This window comes from Myotis brandtii, unplaced genomic scaffold, assembly GCF_000412655.1.
Source record: "Myotis brandtii unplaced genomic scaffold, ASM41265v1 scaffold67, whole genome shotgun sequence".
NCBI classification, from domain to species: domain Eukaryota; kingdom Metazoa; phylum Chordata; class Mammalia; order Chiroptera; family Vespertilionidae; genus Myotis; species Myotis brandtii.
The window spans coordinates 1587989-1593348 of record NW_005370610.1 but is presented as its reverse complement, the minus strand read 5'-3'; positions in this window follow the sequence as shown (position 1 = coordinate 1593348).

Here is a 5360-nt window from a genome sequence, read left to right as displayed (position 1 = left end):
ATATTTTATTTATTTATTTATTTATTTATTTATTTATTTAATTTTTTTAATCCTCACTTGAGGATATTTTTTCATTAATTTTTAGAGAGAGTGGAAGAGAGAGAAAAGACAGAGAGAAACATCAATGTGAGAGAAACACATAGATTGATGGCCTCCTGCATGTGCCCCAACCAGAATAGAACCTGGGACCCTTCAGTCCACAGGCCGATGCTCTATCCACTGAGCAAAACTGGCTAGAGCTCTCCCTCTTTCTTTATTTATCTTTCAAATTATCTAGACTGTGAACTTTTCTTAATGCTTTTTACAAAATTGACCCCACAGTTATCTAATCAGAATTTTGAATGCTATATATATAGTAACGACGCTCTATCCACTGAGCCAAACCGGTTCGGCTAGTAATACACATTCTGTCTTTACTTTGGGGTTTACTATTAATTAAAGCAGAAACTCTTTGCACTGGGTGTCATTATTTCAAGTACAAGGTCCTTCAACAATAAGCAATTGTCTGTCCTTTTTCCCTTGACTGTTTGCTTGATCCCATCAAGATGCTCACTAGATGGGAAGGTCTGAACTTGGTTGCCCAAGAAGTATTCCTCATTAACATCTAATAGGATACATTTTATAAATATTGTGTCTCACATTGTACTCGAAACTTTTATAGAAATCTTATTATCATTTTATTTACTAATTTAATTAGTTTACCAATTAACTAATTAGTTTACCATTATTTCCAGAAAGTGCAGTTATGAGATATAAGTATGTGATCATCTAAATTGAATTTTTATAACATATGCCTCTTCAAAAGATTGATTGTTTTGCACTTCAGAAAGTACTACAAGTCAATTGGACACAATTTACTCCACAAATTTAAAAGTTTTATATATATACTAGAGGCCCAATGCACAAAATTCATGCACAGGGATGGGGGGTGTGGGGAAGGTCCTTCAGCCAGGCCTGCGCCCTCTAGCAATCAGGGACCCCTCGGGGGTGGTCCGACTGCTGGTTTAGTCCCGATTGGGCCTAAATCGGCAGTCAGACATCCCTCTCGCAATCCGGGACCCCTCGTTCCTAACTGCACGCCTCCTCACTCTTTACCGCTTGGCTCGCTGCTCCTTAGCGCTGCCATGGAGATGGGAGAGGCTCCTGCCACAGCTGCTGTGCTCACCTACCATGAGCCCGGCTTCTGGATGAGCTGCACTCCTGCTGTGGGAGAGCACTGACCACCAGGAGGAAGCCCCTGCATTGAGTGTCTGCCCCCTGGTGGTCAGTGCATGTCATAGCGACCAGTCGTTCTGGTCATTCTGGTTGTTCCACCATAATGGTCACTGGGCTTTTATATATATAGATAGTTTTCCCTCTCTCCCTTTCTCTCTCTGTGTCTCTCCCTACCCTCAAGGGCCCAATGATTCTGAAAGTAGAATTTTATTTCAGTATATTTTATAATTCCAAATAAATAAAACTTTAGCCCCAAATTATAATATTTTCTCTGACAAAACTCTCTTTTTATAAATGTCAGGTAGGAAAAAATTGTAACGAATTGACTTCTGATCCCCACAACCTCAACATGTGAACAGTTAAAGAGTTGTGGTTTTCCATGTATTTATGAAATATTTTGTCTAGGGTTATAATGCCATTTTATCTGAGATCTACTCTAACATTCCCATTTCTACAGGATTTTATCTGAGCTTTTCTTCCTGCCAGCATACACAGAAACAATGTCTCATTGAGTTAGCTTTTCCAGGAAATGCTATGTCTACAATAGAGTGAGCTGTCAAAACTATTTTCTAAACAGATACATAAATAGACAATATGGACTGCTCCAGATTATGGCTCAAACACCATCTCTTTCACATTATGGGGGTGCTTCTGTTGATAACTAGAGGAGTTGGGTGGGATGTGAAAGAATTTTCACAATACATCATTTCATATTTATTTGTGTAAGTTGATGACTATGGCCATCTGCAATATCCTTCCTGGTTCCAAACCTTTGAAATCAGCTACTCTTTGAGTTTCCTGTTTGACCCAATATGCCTCATAGTTGTATTCAAACATTCATCGACTTAATACATTGGCTATCAGGTATACCTGGTGGCAAACTACCCACCAGGATTCTGCTGCCCCCAGTTGTCATTAAGAAGTAACTATCATTACCCCATCCAAACTCCTTTTTGGTACTTGCCACTTGGCTAATCCCTTTACGTGTTGACAGATATGAATCATCTCCTTATTTTTACTATTTGTAAGTAGTTTAACTGAAGGGAGAAAAACTCTTGGGGCAAAGTAATTATGTTGAATTGCATGGTTGTACTAAACAGAACTAATTACAGTTCAATGAAATTGAATGCTCAAATGGAATTATCATTTAATTATTTTAATAACAAATACCAGTTGAAATACAAAGGTGTCATTATTTTATATTTAACAAAATAGATTAGGTGTTACCTTTCATAAATCAAATGCGACTGGAAGCTGTAAGGATTAAAGTATAGTTCAACCTTCTGAGAGTTACTAATGGTTCTGCTATATAAAACTGGTGAGTCAAGTAAATTGACCTTGAGAAAAGGGACTGACTTGAATTGTAACTACATATGTCATGATGAAGCTGTATAGCACACACTTTGTCTAATTAAGTTTACCCAGTCTAGAAAACAGTCCTAAAAATATGGTATTAAAAATTACCTGCAGTGTCCAGCTCAGGAATCAAGAGGTCACTGGTTCACTTCCTGGTCAAGACACATGCCCGGATTGTGGGTTCAATCCCCAGTAGGGGGCGTGCAAGAGGCAGACAATTGATGTTCCTCTCTCATTAATGTTTCTATTTCTCTATCCCTCTCCCTTTCTCTCTCTCTCTAAAAATCAATAAAAATATATTAAAAAATAAAATTACCTTCAGTGAAATGTAACTGGCTGTCTATTAGTATCCTGCCATTAATAACTGCTAAATTGTGTGTTCATCATGGAGTATGCAGATGTTGTATTATAAAGTTATCACCTGAAACTTACATACATAATGTCATTAACCAGTGTTACCCCAATAAATTTAATTAAAATAGAAAAAGAGAACATTCTTTAAGAACTGTTCGATTGAACAAACTGTATGAGACAACTGATTTCAGGCATCCGATTAAAGGGAAATTTACATTAAGAGCTCTGTATATGCCCCATATCTCTACCCAGATCATTTCCTGGCTGTGATAGCACCTGTTCAAGAAAGGAGACAGACTCAGAGATTGGGGCTGCTGATAGAATCTCTGGGGCATGGCAATGGAGAGGGGGAAACAGGTCAGCATTGTCCTCTGTTAGGGGGTTTTCTGCAAGAGCTTGGATAAGTACTGGGCTGCATAGATTCAGGGCTAGACATTGTGAGGTTTACCAAAAAGGAGTTTTTATAGAGGGAACTGTAGAACTGATGTACTAAAAGTCAAAACAATTCCTGGAGATATCAGAATCTGGCCCAGTCAGAATGGAGGGACCTCATTAGTGCCGAGGAGTCCAGCTAGCACACCAGAAAGCCCAAATGCCCATGCTGTAGAATAAGGCTTACTCTAGACCTACCTAAGAAAGTCTAAAAGCAACCCTGAGCAGACTCACAGGGAAAATAGTTTTCCCTCTGAGTCCTGCCGAATTAGGGGATTGGTAAATTCCTTGGGCTTTCCACAAATATGCCTTTACAAAATATAAATCAAGCCTACACAAATTCAGCCAATAACTGAACTGCCTCCTGAAACAAATTTCAATGGTCTTCTGAGGAAACTAAGAGAAACTAAGCCTCTGCAATGACTTAGCCACTACTGAAATAATAACAATTAAAAAATTAGTTAAAACTGGACTGAGTGAAAAACAAATAGAAAAAATAAAGCTTCCAAAATGTTTATTCTCTTCCAAGGAGACTCAGCTTCTTCCAGCTGTAGATGAATGTTATGATGGATTTCTGGGTGGCACACTAATTGCACTAATTGATTTTTATTTTGTTAGATCCCATTGCCTTAGAGACTTTACAGTTGTCTGGAGACTTTTCCCATTGGAAACTATCTACCAGAGTTTAACATTTTAGCAGATATTTGTTTATCTAAGTTCCTGTGAATGCAATTTTATAGTTGACTCTATTTCTGGTGATACCTGTAACTGGTTTGCATATGGAGTCATAAATGAGGGAGGTTGGGGAACTGGATAAAAGAAGGTGATGGGATTAAACAAAAAACTTATATACACAACACTAGACACAGACAACAGTGTGGTCTTAGCCAGAAAGAAATGGGGGTGGGGGCTTGGTGGAATTAGACAAAGGAGGTTAATGGGGAGACAGACAGACTGCTTGGGGCAGTGGGCACACAATGCAATGTGCAAATGCTTTATTTAGTTGTACACTTGAAACCTGTATGCTTTTGCAAACCCATGTCACCCCAATAAATCCAATTTTAAAAAATTAATATTAAATGCAAATATAATTTCTGAGTAAAAAAATAAAAAAATGAAAGCAATTGTTAAAACTGATTTTTAATAGCTATGAACTAAAAACCTTAAAATTAACAATTTCATAAAAAATAACAAAATGCAGTTCTTTCCAGATAATTGCTTGTAAGAAATCACTAATAAACTAATGATGGGTTTATGCTGTCATGTCTTTACAGTGAGTCACACACCACTAGGATTTGCATTAAAATCTCTTTACTTTTTAAATCTCTGGAATCTGTGTTACTTCTATCGTCTATTATTATTATTATTTTTTTAAATCTACATTTTTATTGAGTTTAGAGAGGAAAGGAGAAGGAGGAAGAGATAGAAACATCAATGATAAGAGAAAAATCATTGATTGGCTGCCTCCTGAGGCATTTAGCCAGCAACCTGGACATGTGCCCTGACCAGGAATCAAACTGTGACCTCATGGTTCATAGGTGGACTCTCAACCACTGAGCCACACAGGATGGACAACTTCTTTGTTTTTAATTAACATGAAAGAATAGTCAGAGAAGCCATCAAGATTTCTCTCATTACTCTCCTGTATACAGAAGTTTCCTGAGAAAGAAGCTTTCTGCTCTTTTCAAGAATGAAGACTATTAAAGAAGTTCTTGACAAAAAGGAACATGATGCTTAAGATCTTCCAAAAATGCTCTTGTTAAATAGATGACCAACCTATATGAACACCTTTAATGATAGAAATGTTATTTTATCATAAGAAAAGCTCACTTCATCTTTGAACAACTCTCATGGTTACAAGTGCACGGGAATAATTTGTTATTTTTACAGCTGCCACTCATCATTCTCACTCTTGCCAATTGTCAAGACATCATGGTGGCACCTACTTCATTGACTGTTTTTTTTTTTTTTCAACTTTATTTATTTATTTATTTATTTATTTA